Source organism: Schistocerca gregaria, chromosome 7 (genome assembly GCF_023897955.1).
Source record: "Schistocerca gregaria isolate iqSchGreg1 chromosome 7, iqSchGreg1.2, whole genome shotgun sequence".
NCBI classification, from domain to species: Eukaryota; Metazoa; Arthropoda; class Insecta; order Orthoptera; family Acrididae; genus Schistocerca; species Schistocerca gregaria.
The window spans coordinates 277,565,704-277,585,686 of NC_064926.1; the positions used below are offsets into that span (position 1 = coordinate 277,565,704).

Below are 19,983 nucleotides of genomic sequence, written 5' to 3' on the forward strand. Positions count from 1 at the left end.
TCGGGCAATAGACCGCACCGCTCGAACTGTCAACACAACTGTCACTGCTAAGAGTATCGTACGATTTCCACATCGCTGGCAACGGGTTATACACAATGCTGATGACTACTCTGAAGGTCAGTAAAACTTTGAAACACGTATGTATTTTGTACGAGCTGTAAATAAATAGTTGCCACTATTAAAGTTGCAATCCTTGTAGAATGGAGAAAATGGAGAATACGAAACATTTCCGGAATATTCTTCATTTTGAGTTCAATAGACTAGGGGCAGCAGTGGAGGTAGACAGAAAAATGTGCGCTGTGTGTGGGGCTAAAGCCACTGGCCAGAGAATGGCAAGAAAATGGTTTTCTCGCTTTAAGGACTGTCGTTTTGACACTAGTGGCTCTCCAGGTCCAGGAAGGCTTACGGAGATTGATGAAGATCGTTAAAACTCAATAATTCACAACGATCCACGTCAGTGTACCGGAGAACTGGCAACTGTGATGAACTGTGATCATTCCCCCATGGTGTGACATTTTCATCCAATAGGGGAGGTCCAGAATCGGTTAAGGGTACTGCATGCTCTAAGGTAAAATCATACAAATCAGTTGGTGGCTATAAGTGCAACTGAGAATACTCATCATCAATTGGGTCGTGTTCAACACCGATCATTTCTATTCTGTATCAATACCGGTGACAAGAAACGTTGTCTAAATGTTAACATAGGGAACAGAAAGGAATGGTTGATCCCAGACAAAGCAGCAGCTCCCCGTACAAAGACCTGCTAGTATCCACAAAAGGTAATGTTATGTATCTGGTGGAACAGTGACGGCGTAGTGTGTTGCAAATTACTTCCCCAAGGTGTAGCCATCACTGATGAGACTCATTGTCAACAAATGAGACGTCTTGCAGAGGCAGTACAAGAACAACGGCCAGGAAGACTCCGTCAAGAGATGTTTCTCCCCAAAACGATCTCAGCATTCTGCTAGACTGACAAACAGTAATATACAGGTGTTGCGATGGAGGTCACTCCGCATTCAGCTTATTCATCTGATCTTGCGCCCTCAGATTTTAACTTTTATCGCCCTCTATCGAATAACCTTCAAGGAACTTGCTTTCCGGATGAAAATACGCTTCGAACTTGGCTAGACGGGTTCCTCGCCTCAAAACCATGTGATTTCTACAGTCGAGGAATTGAAAACTTACTCCAGTGTAGACAGACTGTTGGAAATAGTAAAGGATAATATATTACTAATGACTAAAGTATCTTTCATGTGGAGCTGTTGTGTTTATTAAACTTATGGACAATTTCTAGAAACTTAAGCACCAGCCTAACAATGTAGCAGTGTCAGTAACCATTAAAACGTTCGATACCTAACTCTATATGCACTAAAACAAGTGTTATTAAAGTTCATAGCGAAGAAATCCTTTACAGATGCGACCTATAATTCTAACAGTGCGTCGCCCTTCGTAAAAATGTTCTCACGTGCTTTCAAACTCGTGAGAACTAATAGCTTGCTTATTACTGCTATTTCGCATTTTTGACTCAGTTATTTTTACGGGTGTTTGAGTCATTCGTTCGATAAGAATTTTATAAGGACGTTGATAACCTCGATATTGAGCACACTAAATCCAAACCATAGCGTAAAGGCTTACTGCTCTACTTTGAAGGGGATCATTTTGGAGTAAATAAAATATAGTTATTAGTTTTGAAGTACGCACTAATCTTCGGTAACAGGAATATTTCCACAGACTGAATTAACAGATTTATCTTTTTACGAAGGCAGAACGAGTACTAATAAAAGTCCGAAATGTCCCAGAATTATGCCACAACTGTGTTAGGATATATGTACAAAAACAGGATACAAAAAGCGGCCAGAAATCGCGAAGTGTATCGGCATAGTCCTTGTGCGTGGCAGCAGAAACAGCTGTCGCAAGTTCGAATCCTGCCTCGGGCATGGATGTGTGTGATGTCCTTAGGTTAGTTAGGTTTAAGTAGTTCTAAGTTCTAGGGGACTGATGATCTCTGATGTTAAGTGCCATAGTGCTTAGAGCCATTTTTTTAATACAAGTGTGGTGTGTCGACTTGTTACTGTGAATCAGATGTGGGTTCATTACCTCATACGATAACAGAAAAAGCAGTCAGACCAAATGAGGAACACAACGAAAAGACTGTTTTCTGGATTTCATCTTATACATTACACTAAATGTTAAAAAATAATCGACAGGCTACTACGCAACTATTTTGGACCAACTGAAAGAAATATATGTGGAAGGAGATTATAATTTTGAAATTTCATTGGGACAATGCTCCAGACCATAATAGTTTTTTCGAAATAGGTTTGAAATATGAACTGTTGGAACATCATATCATACAGCAGATTCATTTCATTTCCACCTGTTTCCATACCCAACGGAATTTATGTATTATAAATGTTTTCTACTCAGTGAAGTAATTACGGCCGCCGTAGATGGGTTCTTTACAGAACTTCTTTCACTTGCCCTCGAAGGGCGCGATGCTAGGTGACCATTTATAATTTCAGTACTGGAGGTTTTAATAAATTAATACAAATGAACTCGATAGTACCATAGGTAGCTTATATGCACAATGAAAACTGCAAAGCTTCTGATACATTGATTTGCGGGAGGGGACCAAACAGCGAGGTCATCTGTCCCATCGGATTAGGGAAGGAAAGCGGTCGTGCCCTGTCAAAGCAACCATCCTGGCATTTTCCTGATTTGAATCGTCGTCCCCCCCCCCCCCCCCCAAATGCGAGTCCAGTGTGCTACCTACTGCGACACCTCGCTCGGCTCTGATGCACCTATAAGAACTGAGGCACGTTTATTATCTTCCTAAAATTTTGACGACTGTGTTTACTTTGTACTGATATAACTTGAACTTTAGCTAGATATACTAGGTACTCAAATGAGGCCCATAACTGATTAAAGGAAAGCAGGGGAATATACAGAAAGTGGGGCTCCTTGGAAAAGAATAGTCTTACCATCTTCAGCGATTTGAAAGTATTCTGGAGAACTACAAAAATCAATTTTATGTATTCGTGTGAAGTGCGGGTCTGCAGCCTCATCAGGGCTTCTCCATATGTTACAAAGTTCAGTGTACTAGACAGAACTAGTCGCCACATTGTGCCATAGTCATGTCATATTTACACAAGCCATTAGTAATAGCTCTTATGAAACGTCCCCTTAGAAAAATTTTTACAAGACTGTGTTTAAACTGACACACAACAGTTTTTAGCGTAACGCAATCTGACTTTCAATAATCGCTACAAGAGAATGGCACTGACTAACATTAACCTATATGTTCACAAATCACTTACCTCACAAAAATCTTCGTTACTCGAACTACGGCAATACAGCGAGCGCCACTACTGCCAGCTAACTAAAAGCTTCAAACTACGGAAGTCACTAACTACTGATAGGCACAGTTAGCAAATGAAAGATTTTAATAGAGAACAAACAATGTATTTACCTTTATAGTCATAATATATATATCAGTTCATGACACCAATTCTTACAAATTTCAAAACTCCGCCATCTCTCTCCCCACGTCCACCACTGCTGGCGGCTCACCTCATACTGCGCAACGCTGCGCGCTGTTAGCATCCAGCTGCCGCTGCTCAACACTACAATGGCGAGTATTACAACAATGCCAACCAGCCACAGGCTGCACACGGCACAGCCAGGGATTTTCATACAGAGCGCTACGTGGCGGCGGCGTTACCAATAAAAAAACTTAAACAGCCCACTTACACGCTGTCATGTCTGTTATTACTTACAGTGTTAAGTTACCATCAGCTCTGCATAGCTGTCATGTTGCTACGTACCCACACTATTAGAGAATAGTGATGATGATGATGATGATAATAATGATAATGATAATAATAATAATAATAATAATAATAAGCAACTTGAGCTTCTCTGAAAGAAAATCACAAATTCAGTAATTCTGCTGTATTTATTGCCTTGTTGATGGCGTCTGGTAAGATAGCGCTCAGACACAAAAATTAACCCGCAAAAGAAAATCACGGAGCCACCGAAGATGAGTCACCGGTCAGGCCTACTTAGCTGACTTCGTTAGTGGGGTACTTCCGAAATACATATTAGTAGCAGTACTGTCATACTAATTCAGTCTATCAGAGGGGTGAACATTAATGACCACTATGCGAAATAAAAAGTAATCGAGTGAACAAGAGGATCATCATTGGAAACATATTAAAAAAAAATTGATAACACATCCAGCTGTCTTCAGGTGGCATGCTGGAGATTTGTCCTCAATGGATCAGTGCATATGATGATGAAAGCTCGCCATTCTGTTGAAATATCGCGTTATTCATGAGTACCTACCAATTTCCAGAACATAACTGTGCAGAAGCTGCAAGACACACAAATAAAAACAACGCGTATCAGTGCACAGAGCAGCTCTCCAAGTATTTAAGTCGCATTACAGTAGCTCAGTATAGGAAGCGTTTGTGTTTCATGAAATATCAATACGTGCATGTAATTACTGAAAGTCTCTGCCCACTTTAGAAATCTGTTCACTAAGTTGTCTATCGGCAGGCGTGAACTAATTCAATGCTACAATGTGGAGTAGATGATTTGTACACCGGTTCTGACACCCCTATCCCCTAGTGAAACTACGCCACGGCGCGTGTTAGAAATTGAAATTTAGTGATATGCTCTGTCCAATGATGTGTGTCATTTTTCTGCAGGTTTTGTAGTTTTTGTGCAGTCCATCTCCTGAAACTCCTGAGCTACTTATGAACAACCCTGTATTGCACATCTTGGTCATATTGACACAGCTTTGCCCGCAAAAACTCCATTCCTGATACACGCCAGAAAAAACTGAAGAATCTTAAATTTTCCTGTGGCGCAATATGCTGTCCAGTTACATTATTGTGGCCACCTGCCAAAAGTCTGAATAACCACCATTTATAGCGATCAAACACTGGGAGACGTGCAGGAAGAGAGTGAGTGAGATTCTAGAAGTTACTTACAGGAATTTGGATGCCAGCGGAATACCGTAAGCTCATGTAGTTCTCTTCAAGCACGCACGTACACTGTGAGTTACGTGACACGTTGCATTGTCCTGCTGGTAGATGTCGTTGTGCCGAAGAAAAACAAACTACATGTAGGGGTGGACATGATACTCAAGGGTTGATGCATACTGTTGTTGATTCAGTGTGCCTTCCAAATGACGAAATCACCCATGGAATCCCACGAAACTTTTGCGATACCGTAACACTCCCTTCTCCAGCTTGAACTCTTCTGACTATTGTTGCAGCTGTTTGATTTCAAACGTTTCATACAGTACACGCCAATGGCCATCTGTCCGATGGTGCATGAAACGTGATTAATCTGAAAAGGCCACCTGTCGCCACTCAGCGGAGGTTCAGTTGTCATACCGGCGTGCGAAATCCAGCCACAGTAGTCACCATGGGTGCATGATCCAGGCACCTGCTGCGGAGGCCTATACATCTGCAGCAACGTTAGTGGTAGGAAGGGGGGATATCAATCTCACGTTGCGGGTTGCATACATTCAGGGGGAAACTTGGTTGATTTATGATCCCTTCCCCCTCCCTTTAACCTACTGTTCTGCGAAATGGTTTATTACAATGTAGGTATAATTTTTCCTTCCTAGAAACACTCCCATGCCGCATCCTCTACCGCACCCACCCCTCTGAAAACCTCCAACATTTCCCCCCTACCTTTGCCGATACAAAAACGCTTTCAGGCTTCAGTTATTCGAATACCCCCTCCCTCTACCAACTTGATTGATAACTAATTGAATTGGTCCATTAATTAACCCCTCCCCTCTGGTAAATCCCCCTGCTCCTCTCCCCCATCTGCAAGTTGGCGGGGGTGTACTGGAGAGGTAGGATCTCACAACAGAAATTTCAATTACAAAGAATGGGGTAGACTGTTTATTTAAAAAATTCAACTTTCAGGGATTGCATCTCTCTTGCTCATCACCTCTAATATTTGGGAAGATGTAGGTCATGTAAAATACATCGAAAAGAAGTAATTAATCCGATCGCTCTTTTTATTCTGATCGCACAAGGAATACTGTCATGAAACACTTACCATACGTCATTACTCTGTTAAAAGCCTACCGATGGCAACAGATGCGCAGATACAGATATACAGAAAACAAGTCAAATGCACTACAGCTGTAGAGTATGTGGCTGGAAGGGACTGGATGCATTCGAATACAACGCTATACTGTACTGTTCGATCGGAAAAATAGTGTATTTGCTCTAGGTGTCGAAAACTGTACTACATTTACAAGCAATTTTAGAATATGTGGTGAGAAGTGAAGTCACAATCGCATGGGCAGGAGTGACACAAAATCGGTAAAATTACGAAAACTGATGGAAAATATGTATAAGATGAAGAGAAATACGCCAAAATCCTGTGAAAGCTGAGAGGGGATGAGGGTGTACTTGCATGTCTTCTGCTTGGTGCGGGAACAGTTTTGTACATGCAACTGAGAATGTGACAGCAAAAGGAGTACGAGAAAAAATTGAGTTGGAAGCACTGGGAACCAGGGAAACAGCGTTTTTTGTTAAAGCGGTAAGACAGCTGTAACAGAATATTTAACTTGGATGACCACCAAATGTAAAGTAATAAATTTATATATGTCGGGTCAGAAGCCCAGGTATGACCTTAGATTCATTGGCAACCACTTTGCAGATTTTTATAAAGTGTCCTTAGTTAAAGAGCGTTGTATTACCAGCTGGAGGACTGCAATGTAGAACTACAGAATGGATTGTGTTTGACTCTGTGCAAGACTGTTTAGGTGTTTTAAACCCTAACAAACAGTATTTACAATGTGCTTCTCTGTACTCTCCAACAATCACAACCATGTGGTGTCAGTTAACAAATCACCTTATACAACATCTGCTGCCTGGTTTTGTAACAACATTCAGCTGTATGTCACTTGAGGTAATAGTGATACATGCAAGTTGACTGCGGTCCTTGATGCGTTCCTGGGAAGGAGAACCACCTTCCTGTAAATTGACGTGCATCTGCATCAAAGGATGCTAGAAAGTGGATCAGTGATCGGTTGAGAGGGGTTATAACGAGGTATTATTTAATGATAGACTGATGATGCATTCTAAAGACAGAGATATGTTGTGGCAGGTCATCTAAGACACATTTAACCATTTCTTTCTTGTTCTTTCAGGGTGCACCATATGTGTGCTACAACTTAAGATCGATTCTTATACAACTACGTGTTTTGTGTGTAACTTAGAGCGCTGTCTACTTGCAATCGTTGAGAGTAAACCTCTCCATACCACAGTCAGCAGAGGACTTCCAACACATGGGTAATGAATAATGTCAATCGATGTAAAACCTATTTCAACATCCTCCTCCAGATGAACGAAGATGTATGCTAAGTATTCCATTTCTCTGCCACATCTTGGACATAAATCGAGTCTTCAGTTTCATAACTCCAATGATTCTAAGTTAGTGACACGTATTTGTTAGGTGCTGCAAACACTATGTACACATTTGCTTGACAGTTGTCCTGTTTCTGTAGAATGGAATGTAATTTCACATGTCAAACACTGCTGCTATAAGTTTGTTTCCTTCGAGAGACGTTTTCCGTTACGACGATCATGTTATGGGACTTCTGCGAGCATAGTATAATTTCTAAACCATAATCGAATGTGAGCAGTGGGTGCTATACACCTATGGAAAGCACTTATTGTGCACGTATCACAAAGAATCTATGTTTTTCTTTGGTGTAGAAGGAAGTAGTTTTATCCTATTAAAGTTTGTCACTGTAGTGAGTGGGATAGAAGACTTGCAGGGCAGATGTATGTCAGATGTTGGACATATATGTCATGCGAATATTAAGAGCATTGCATTCTGCGTGACTAATATTTTGGAGCCACATAGCTTTAACATTATACCATGTTCAGGGGCAGAACTATGTAGCCTTAAGAGTGTATCCGTTTGTGTTCTATGTTCATTTCTCTCATTCCAGGACCTTCTTGGTACTGGCTCTGGACGCTAGACCAATTCTTTAAAATTGATAGCTCCATTAATTTATTAAAATGCTTGAAAATCCATCTGTTTTTATCTCCATCATGCACAAACCACACTTTTCTTCTTAACCATCCATTATATGATCACTGCACTCTCATATCTATTCTACAACGATAAGGGGTGCTAACTTCCATGACCTTGTACACTTGGATAGGTGCCGTGAGTAAGATTCGTGTGGAGCAGCAGTTATGGAATCAGCTCATACTGTTCCTTCATTAGATGTTGAATGTAGTGGGTGTAGTACGCTCCTATTTTTGGTCAGCTGTAAATCAAATCAGCAACAGTGTTGCAGGGAGGCTTGTCAGAGACGGTATGGGGAGATCTTACAATCTCCAAGTTTATCCTATGAATCTGAGAAAAATCTAAGATTCCAATGAACATATGGAGAGACAACCAATCGTAATCATAATTTATGCACTATGATCGAAGGGCTAGATACATGTAGATAACCTAAATGCATCGGTATTGGACGCTGTCTGGTATACTCTGGTGTATATGTCCGAGAACTAACCATGAATGAATATTTGCGCAGTCACCTATCTGCATCTATTATATGGTACATGCAAAGCAGTGGAGGAATGGTTTATCTATGATACAGAATTTAGAAGCATGCTGCTATGTCACTGATTGGTGTTTAAATTATAGAAAACAAGTAAAATTGTCCCATATCGACAGTGCCTTTTGCATCCCATCTGTCCACTCTTATGCTATTGATTATTACATATTGATTGACTGACACCACTTGTTTGACATGGAGAGAGTCTTGGTGGGAGCAACACCTTCTGCGGATGGCCAGCACCGAAAAACTGATCATGTACATGGCTGCAATATGAGGAATCAGTGCTCTTGAAATCTTTGAAACTGAACACTTAGACATCTGCTACCCCGTCACTGTGGAAGTTAAATGTAGAAGTCATCACCTTCGGGCACCTGTTTGGAAATGCGTCACTATGTTACAAACTCTTCCAGTTTACCTATGTTGCTATACAAACTCTTCCAGTTTACCTATGTTGCTATGTCCTCCACATTTTTATTAATACGAAACACCGCCTCTGTCTTTTATTTCAACCATCCTGTGTGTTGTGGGAGCAGCATAGTTTACACCATGTAATGTCCAGCTTTCTGCGAGAGTCCATGGATTGAAGTGTTGTTGATTTAGCACCCTATACAGACCTTGTAGTTGTGGTGGATAAACAAAATATATGGCAGTGTACAAAGCTGTAGGGGTACATTCTGTGGAACAGAAATACAATGTATCAAACTACTTATGAAAGAACAACACAGGACCCTCTCTAGCGATTGATAGTTGTGGGCTATGGTTCTCCTACAGTACGGGTGACGAAATTTTACACTTGTCTGTACAAGCAACTTCAATCACTGGCCACCTTCTTCAATGGACCAATACCTGTGTATTTAACAGGATCACCACATATGTTCGATGTCAGGATGCAGACAGTATTTGTTTTCGGTATATTGGAAGAGGGGGATGTGGTAATCTCGTCGAGTTCTTTACTGGATGACGTTAGTGAAATGTTTTTAGTTTGTACTTTTTCTCTGTTGGATGGAAGAAAACAACGAGTAAGAGAGAATGTTTGGATAACAGACATGAATGCACCTTGAGGGATGCAGATCTCCTTTGGACTGCAGTAACTGTATGGAGTTTGGAAAGATACCACAATGCAGCAACAAAATATTCGTCCTTCTTCCATTTCTCATATACTAAATTTCCTAATAAGAAACAAAACCATAATTGCTCATACTGTCTTCTCTACCACCTCGTGCTGTGGGAGAAAGCTTCGTTTGGCGCAGACCTTACACATCGTACACGGTTGGCAGAGCTATTCATATTTACCTTGAGTGGTCAAAACAATGTTCTGTCGCATTAAGTCAGCTGACAGGATGCAGAAAGTGGTTGACATAGTGGTCTCCGACTTCCACTCAGTTCCAAGTTAAAGTGTAATGATCACATGGACAAAGCTGCAGGGAGGGCAGAACAGAGACTGAGGAACAGTTACAAGATGCAGAGGAAGTACCTAAAACCAAGACCGCTCTTTATGCAGGGTGACAGTCGTGGTTTTAATAGCTGGTCACTTATAAGACGTTTACGTCTCTCTTCCTATGGCACACTGTTGCCATTCGCAATAAAAAGAAATGAGGCATGTCTGTCCTTTGCGGATCTTCACTTAATGTTGTCTGGTGCCAACAGCATTCAGTTATTGGAGAAGTATTGTACTTAGTAGGGGATGTGTGATAGATTCTCTGTGATTGACAGCCTTATGAAGTTTGTGTTTGGGGTGTAAAGCTACTATGGTCATTATTGTAACATACGCAAAGAAAATGGCTATATTTGGTTGTAGAGGAGGTATGGATTTGATATAGGCATGGGTGTGTGTGTGTCTTCTTTAGCGTAAGTTAGTTTAAGTTAGAGTAAATAGTGTGTAAGTAGAGGGACCGATGACCTCAGCAGTTTGGTACCATAAGACCTTACCACGAATTGAATTGATGTAGGCAACTGCGATTTCATTGCACTGATAGCTGCAAGGGGGATGAAAAAATTTACATGGAAAATTATGTCCAGTCGGGAGAAGGATATAGATACTGACATTTCCAGAGCTACAGCCATTAGGAGGAGGAATATCCAATACTTTGCTCCATTGTCAAATGTTGTCAGATTGGGGGTGCAATCGTAATATTTAATTGCACGTAATTACAGTGATAAACAGGTGGCTTGTTTCCGTGGAAGACACCATTCGACATGCAGGATGCATAATGTGTGTAGCCAAAGCCCGGAATGAATTGACATTTCCGGTCTAAGGTGGAAGTCGTCACTGAGCTTCCAAACCAGTCACGTAGGGAACAGGAATGTAATTGACCTAGCCATGTCATCCTCTTTGTGTGTGAATAGCGAACTAATGCTCAGTATGCATTGGGCTCTCTCCATTATCGCATGTGTTGCATGTATTCTCCATTGAAAGTTGATTACTGCCAACTGTTGACATTGGACATATTAATAACATCGAAATTCCAATCGCTTCAGTCACCTTGCAAATCCATATCGATTGGACGATCCTCTCTGGAAAGCCAAGTTCAGCTGCAGACAGGGCATGATTGCTGAGACATGCGTGCCATGACGGCAACTAGCTATGTGTGACATCTGGCTTGTGGGCATTAGGAAGTGAGCGCACGGAATGCATGAGCGTTTCAGTGATCTTTGACATCTAGCCGTGAAAGCTGCTACTGTTACAGATTGGATTGTAGTTCAAAAGTGTGATTTTTAGTGGTTCTCAGTACAGCACAATGAAAATTCTTGGAAATTCGTGGTAAGTTCTTATGCTACCAAACTGCGGAGGCCATCAATCCCTAGGCTTATGCACTACTTAATGTAACTTAAACTAACTTCCGCCTAGGACGACACACACACACCCATACCAGAGGGTAGTCGTGCGCCACAGGTCGTGTGGCTACCCCGCGTGCCCATCACACTGGACTCTGTCTTGCAGAGGTATTTGTTGTTATCTCTATTGTATCACACAGTAGGTCCTTCCTCCTCAATCTGGATGCAGCAGAGAGAAGAAATTTAGTGCTTTAAAACCCCAATCGCAATTTCAAATTCCCGATTGGTCATTTTATTGTTTCCCATAGTGGTATTCAAGTGCACATCTGTCCAGTCTCTCTTACAAATTGTTCAAGGGCACAGCATGCAACTGAGCTGAAATTTGGAACTTTCAGGTGTATCAAACGTAATGACTTCCTACCAAATGATCTAACTGTGCCAGTATCCACTAATAGGAGGCAAGGGGAAAAGTATTCGGAAGGGGAAAGATTAGTGTTTGGGCAGTTGCAGTATCAAACCCCACCAAGTATACAAGTCCTAGTATGCACCAATATGATGTAAGGAAAATCTGGCATACAATGGGTGTAGATTTAATTAATTAATCAACCAATCTGACAGAGTGAGGGGAATATTTCCAAGATATCCACAGCTGGGGGGGGGGGGGGGGGGGAGAAGACGTCTACCACATATCCACATCTTTGTTCAGGACAAAGGTGGAGGTTAGCAAGGCGCATGACAGACGCCATCTCAGAAGACAGATTATCCCCGGGTGGTAACAAATCAATTAGCTGAACAACAGGTTAAGCGGAAGGGGTCATAAATCAATGAATGCAATCCAGAATGTGGTGCGATACCCCATTACCCTACCAGTAACGTTTTCAGCAGGTGTTGTTGGTAGCCCCTTGGTTCATCTGGGATTTCAGCTGCTCAGTAATTGCACATCTGTTTGGCCATGCGCATCTCCGCAGACGTTATTAACCCCTGTCATCTACGGCCCATTGCGCAGCACAGTTACCTCGGCGCCGATTTTGGATAGCGCCAATTTGCCATGCACAGTATACTTGAAGCACAGTGGCACGTGAACAGTTTACAAACTTAGGCATTTCGGAAATGCTCCCACCCCTGGCCCAAAAGCGAATAATCAAGCTCTTTTGGATGTTAGATAAGTCTGCATTACGACAACGACTACACACTTTTCAGCCCACCCTCCCCTTGTCCATTGCCCACACTGCCGACAGGTTTTATGTGTCATCCACTGCTAGTGCTGCACCATGGCGTCTTTGAGTGGTTACCTAAGTTAACGTCGAACATAGGAAGTGATGACCTTAATGGGACTGGACTGTGTTGTTAGAATCCATAAGATTTAGCCTGAGAGTTTCGCTGAAAAATGATCAAAATGTATACTGTGTGAGATGAACCAGAACTCCACCTGCAAAACTTCAGAGGCTGTTGAAGGATATTATCTTAGTATTTTGTTATAAAGCACCTGTTGTCTCTATTGGTTCGTTGCAGAATAATAATGTAATTATGACTTATTAGGCTTTGTTGCCTGAATTATCTTTGTTTCTGTGAAAATGCTTCAACAACAGCGAAGAAGCTGTAATACGCAGCCAACAAAACGTGGTAACAAGAATCGATTCCATTATCGTTGGCCTCTAGGAACAGATGCAACACTACTGGGATGTGTTTGCCGCCACTGCCGGATCAGTTGTTCACAGCGTCGTTGCGTCATTCTTCCATAGCATTCAGTGAACCCAAGGTCGAGGTACTTGTCTGTCAGCTACTCCTCAGTTATTTCCATGACACTGTGTATTACTGTTATAATACAACTAACGCTGCTGGCAAAAAAAAAAAAAAAAAAAAAAAGGAAAGAACCGAGCTGTACTCAATGCAAACTTGAGCACCAAGAATAAAGTGGAATATACTGTTGTCAGCTGCAAATAGCTTAGGTGAATAGAACAAGTTTGTTCACCGTCGACATTTACACTATTGTGCAGATATTCTCACTGCAATATTGATAAAAGGGGCGCGTAATAAAACGAAATATAATTATTTTGTAATGAGCCAGCGGAGGCCAAGGAACCTTTGTGCCAAAATATCTCTGAACAATCCCCGAAATTTTGAGTTCCGGTTCACCCTGTATATAATGTACATGTGAGCGTATCCCAACACAACTGTGGAAGATATGGCGCAGATTCAACGAAATTGCTACACAAATGACTTACTATTACGTAAAAATACTATTTCGGTAAGGTGAGAATACTGATAGTTGTGGGAAGTAGGTGGTGGCAAGTAACAATGTGTATAGCTCTCAGAACTATAGCCTCGGGACGTTACTCTTTAATCTTCCTTTCTTCCTTCCATAGAACTCCTAGCACAATTTCAACCGAACTAGGAATTCATATGACCTACTCTGTGGGTAACACAGTCCTAGCACCAGTAGAGGTGGGAGAAGGAGGACGTGACCTATGTAAATAACAGAAGAAACGACCGAAATTATTCCTGATTCCAAATTTCTTGGCGTCGCTAAGTTGACTGGTGTGATTATCAGTGTCGATGACGTTTAAGTCCACGTTTAATCGAACAGAAGACACATAACCCTGTGAAACGACCTAGAAATATTCAGGTGTGAGCAAAAATTACTAAAACTCCACGGACATTTTCCTGTGTCTTTATATTCTGAGAAATCAATTAGTTACCTTCCTATACATATACATCCAATTACCCGCTTTAAGTATCACGTTCGGGTGGATTGGGAGAATGGCCGAGGTTTGTATTCAACTGACGTAGTAAGATGTTAATTATTGCTCAATAAATTTTAGTGGATTTTAAAAAAAAAGCATTTGACTTTGTAATACCAGTAAATCTTGTACTTACGTTTGAAAATCATTTAATTATTTTAATTTTGTATTATGTGTATTTGAATCTCATTCCTGGCCATTATAAGATGGGGAGATGTAACATGCTGAATACGTATCAGACCACTAATCCAGTCATCAAATGATCAATCCTCGGCTGGTCCTACGATATTTTTCCGGTCAGTAATCTCTTGTTTTACATCTTGCACAATGTTTTTGGGTGAAAAATTCATAGAAACATTTTGTTCAGACTCCACATTAAATTGTAGTTATAAATAAATGACTGGCTGCTCAGTTCGGAGATAGGAGGAAGTAAGGGCGAGCCACCGCCAGAAGTACCTGCCTAGTAAGTCATTGCGGTGTTGCCCCCAACCGGTTTGTTGTTGACAGATTTACTTCGTTTATGCTGCTGGGGAGAATACGACTCAAACACAGTGATCAGTGTTCTTGATCGATGGATTTTAATCCTACTGAATTTGTCTGGGCTTTTCTCGGGAAGACACAATGCAACTTTTGTCTCTTGAGGAAATGGAAGAAGAAAATCAATGCTAAGGAGCTCGTCTGTAGTTCCACACAAATATGAACCAGTGTTAGGCATTAGAAAGGATCACACAGAGAATGAGGAGACACTGATTATCATTGCCTTAAGTACAATTATTATACCCATGCAGTAATTATCATTAAATTTTTGAGGATATCGAGTAAAAAGTTCATCGAATTTGCAATATATGTAGTATATAGAAAGTTTAGGAAGTTAGTGTAAATAGTCAAACATACTACGTCAGTTAATGCGCTATAATATCGAAAGTACTAATGGTGGTAACTGTACGTATTTCAGGATAGTCGTCTTAATTTCTTATGTATCTCTGAAACCCCATGCGACGTACATTTCCAAAACATCGAAAGTTTCTTGCTCTCCTTAGTTTGTTGTTGTTGTTTCTTTCTTCAGTGTGAATAAAGGTGTCAAGCAGCTCACGACAGTCTATCCTACGGAAGCCTCTTCACCTCTGGATAACCACTGCAACTTACACCTATTTAAATCTTCATGGCGTAGCCAGTGCTTGGTCTCTCTCTACAGTTTTATCTCCACACATACCTACTAAATTTAACATCAATATATACACTGCTCTTTCTAAATTCTCTAACCTACCTACAAGATTGAGGAATTCAATATTCCACCCACGGAACCATAGAATGCAAGTTTGGCTTTTCCTTGTGACAACATCCTATGACATACTTGCCCAGAGATACGAATGGGGACTATTTTAGTTTGGGAATATTTTACCAAAGAGAATACCATCATCATAAAACCCCACAGTGGAACTGCATGTCCTTAGCAAATATGACGACTGTAGATTTTCCTTGCTTTCAGCCTTTCGCACTTCCAAGATAGCGAAGCCACGTTGGCTAACACTAACGGGCAAGCTACACTCATTTATTATATCCCTTAAAATATTAACGTAGAATATAAGAGAGAAGTCAATGAATTTTAAACGATTTCGTAGTGATGAGAAAATGGCGACAAGTGGGAAAAAATACTTTTATTAATAGTTTCGAAAAAATTTGTTGCATGTCGTCTTCAATGAATTGCCGAGTCGCCACGCAACATAACATTCCTGGAAATGGTGGGTGACTAATGTCGATGCGGTGAAGACGTGGAACAATCATCACGGAACATGTGGTACTACATAACCTACGAAGTGATGATTCCCAGGCTGGAGCTATTGCAGTTATTGTTAATCCAAGTTATGTGTAAACACTTAAAGAATGTCTTACGTGCGTCCGCATGTGAACCATTAGGTCTGATCCCTAAATACATATACCACAAAACTGGTGGCATTAGAATATGGAGCAGCAGGTGCAATACAAACCGAAGGCATGTGAATTTGTAAGTAGGATGTTTAGGTTTTTTTTAATTGGTAACGCCGCCGCCACTTAGCGCTCTGTATGAAAATCACTGGCTGTGCCGTGTGCAGTCTGTGGCTGGTTGGCATTGTTGTAATACTCGCCATTGTAGTGTTGGGCAGCGGCAGGTGGATGCTAACAGCGCGTAGGGTTGCGCAGTTGGAGGTGAGCCGCCAGCAGTGGTGGACGTGGGGAGAGAGATGGCGGAGTTTTGAAATTTGTAAGAATTGGTGTCATTAACTGATATATATATCATGACTAGTGAGGTAAATACATTGTTTGTTCTCTATTAAAATCTTTCATTTGCTAACTATGCCTATCAGTAGTTAGTGCCTTCAGTAGTTTGAATCTTTTATTTAGCTGGCAGTAGTGGCGCTCGCTGTATTGCAGTAGCTTGAGTAACGAAGATTTTTGTGAGGTAAGTGATTTGTGAAACGTATAGGTTAATGTTAGTCAGGGCCATTCTTTCGTAGGGATTCTTGAAAGTCAGATTGCGTTGCGCTAAAAATATTGTGTGTCAGTTTAAGCACATTCGTGTATAATTGTTCAAAGAGGACGTTTCACATAGACCAGACGAGTATATAATTTTCCTAAGGGGACGTTTCAAATTTTGCAGTTTTGTGTTATATGGGACTTCTCTATTTTTCTCAAATTATAATGCAGAACTTTTCTCAGAGAAAAGATAACGGAAAAGCGCTGTACAGGCTTATTCAGTAAGTAATACTTAAGACTATGCAAAAAGTCAGGATATTAGCTTTTATAGTTCCTGAGAAAAGGTACATTATAGCTCAAAAAAGTCAGTTTATGGCAATTCGCTTTCAGCGTTTTTATTTCAGTGTTTGACAATATTGCTATACCTCTAGTAGCTAAGGCTGTCCCAAGCCATAATCTTTATTCTCTTCCTCGTCTCCCTGGAGCAATTTCTTCTCCTTCCTCCTTTGCCTTGCTAACTTTTCCATTTTTTTCTTCTGCTACCTGAGCATTGTCCAGTCGCGCTCATCGATTCTTCTATCTACAGCGTGAATGCTCCTGGATGGAAGTCTAGTCTCCGCAGGCACTTACTCCTACCTACATTTCCACTACTGAACACTAGACGGGCACCACATGCAGCTATCTTCACAACAATTGAAGACATAAATCCTATTTTTGGACAATGCACCCATATCAGGATTACTGTAGCTCTCATTTGTATTCTGTGTTTTCGTGAGTTCACATTTTTTCAGCGGTTCAGGATTGGCTATGTACCTGATAGTTGGTTTTATGACATCTAAAACAGCAAGTGGCAAACCATGTTTGTCGATTTATGGCTTTCCACTGCCTTCTGTCTGAAGATATTTGCTCCACGATATATGACAAAGGGAATGTTGAGGAAAGTTTATGGAAGAATATTGCCCACACAGCTTTCTACGTCGTTTTCACACTATCTAAGTTATCCTTTATAGCTTTTCCACAATATACTTGTAAAGTGTGAATTTCATTGTCTGTCAGTCTGTTAACACCTCCTAGTGGCTTTCCATCTTCTAATTTCTTGCCTTTTATTTCTTTCTTCAATCTGAGAAGTCTACCTCCCATTTGCTTTTGAACATGCCCAACACATTCCATTTTTTTCAGTTTTAGTTCATGAGCCATAAGGATCGCTCTCTAAAACAGCCTTAAAACCACTGGAATTTGCATAATCTAGATACTTTACATACATAACACCATCTTGTTCAACTGACCTTTGGAATATTAGTTTCATCTCAACTGATTCCATCGCACCACTGGACCCCTGGTAATTCATGCTGCACACTTTCTTGTGTTCTTGCTGCCACCTTTCTTCTGCCATCACTGTTCTTCCCTGCGTCACACTGACAGCAATATTTGCTCATTACTTGGAAGTCTAAGATTTTCCCAGTATCCGTAATAATGACAGATGATACACCATGAAGTGATGATGTATGGCCTCCTTCATCCAGATTCCATGACAAGAGACACACAGGTCTGTTTTCACTCCATAGTGTCCTCCTTACCCTTCGTTGTTAATACCTACGTCTTCTTCAACAGCTGCTTTGATGTCCTCCTTGCACTCAACTTCAAGAGCACTGAGGAGTTCAAAAAATGGCTCTGAGCACTATGGGACTCAACTGCTGTGGTCATCAGTCCCCTAGAACTTAGAACTACTGAAACCTAACTAACCTAAGGACATCACACACATCCATGCCCGAGGCAGGATTCGAACCTGCGACCGTAGCAGCACTGAGGAGTATTCCGTTGTAATCGCTGTATCTAGTCACTGTTGTCAGCATGTTCATCAAGCCACAAAACAAATTTGTGCCTTCTCTACCTACACCAAGCAACTCATGGCGTAACACGATCTTGTATTCGCCTCGTACATCTTCCCATGGAGAGCAGAAGTATTGAACTGAATATCATATTTACAAATGTTACACAAGGCATGTATATTACTTACAGTGCCAATTCTGTCACTGTCATCATACAGTCTAAGGCTCTTTGACCCACAATTACCACATGCACATGAAATATTAAACATATTTCTAAGTCAGTTAACCTAAATCCACTCAAAAACTCGTCTTCACTAATTTTCTTCTTCAATGAACTCCGATTTTATCGTGAATCGTTCTTCACACTTAGGAGCAGTATCTGTAACACTGATATTTAAATTTGATATTTCCTCTCCTTTTTGAATATGCGTGCACTGGTACGACCGATTTCGAGCAAAACTGGTTGATATACCAAAAAGTAAAACCTAAAATAAGTTTTTAGCACATACTATTAAAAAAACACTTTATAAACGAAGGAATAAGCAAAACAATATTCCTCTCAGCCTTGTAGACTCATCTGCAGTTCGTTTCGACTGCGTGAACGAAAAATTAACGCATGAAAAAATTCTAGCGTAGAGAAGGTGTGAATCACAGTATAGAAAGAGGGGGCGTGGCAGGCGCAGGTGCCCAATAAACCTTTTTTAAAAACACATTTCTGGCTAGAATTCGATTAAGAAACTTTACTATGTTATTCTTAAACAATTAGTCTAATAAATTATGGAATAAAAGAATTCAAATTTTTCGCAGTTTGTAGTACATCTCGCCTTAAGGAATCAGAGGTTAACTAGTTACTTACTGCCTGGAAAGAGCCACTGTTGGGTGGGAATGAAAAGGCGGTGACATTAAGAGACAGCTCAGGAATACCTGGAGCAGTTTAAACCAAATTTGCTACATACGTAACTTCTTATTCGTATGAAAACACTGTGGGAGTGAGATTTCCCACCACTACTACCTATGGGGGTATGGATAGAATGTGTGACTGAAAAGTTTTCGAAAACGATCTTTTAGAATTTATTTCCTGTATTTGGTTGATTTTGAGTCCTTTTAAAAATATGAAATCCAGTTTGTATCTTATGTGTGCTGTTTAGTGTGTAAACCAGACCGCGAGATCGAATACAGCAACAAACCAATAATTTTGTCAACATGTTTTGTAACATAAGATGAATCCACACGGCTGTATACCACAGATAAATTAACATCCTCCCTGGAGTCGATGGTGTAAAACAGCAGTGAATCACGCACATACATCTGCAATATGTAATATACGCTTATGGTCAACATCATCTTTCTAAGCCCGCCGACCTATGTCGACCAGACTTGGTGCACATATCACTCATTACTAGGAAAGAGATGCTGTGAGGGTAGAAACCACCAACCTCCCATTGGGATGGAGGTGCGTGTGATAACCTGGCGAAGAACAGTGGAGGAGACAGGAGCAAAATGTTCAAATGTGTGTGAAATCGTATGGGACTTAACTGCTAAGGTCATCAGTCCCTAAGCTTAAACACTACTT

At 40.9% G+C, this 19,983-nt stretch overlaps 1 protein-coding gene across 1 annotated transcript in view; it reads right to left on the minus strand.

Moving 5' to 3' along the window:
* The window catches only part of LOC126281870 (calcium/calmodulin-dependent protein kinase type IV-like), a 618,086-nt gene that overhangs the window by 595,505 nt on the left and 2,598 nt on the right, over positions 1-19,983 (minus strand). The window lies entirely within an intron of this gene.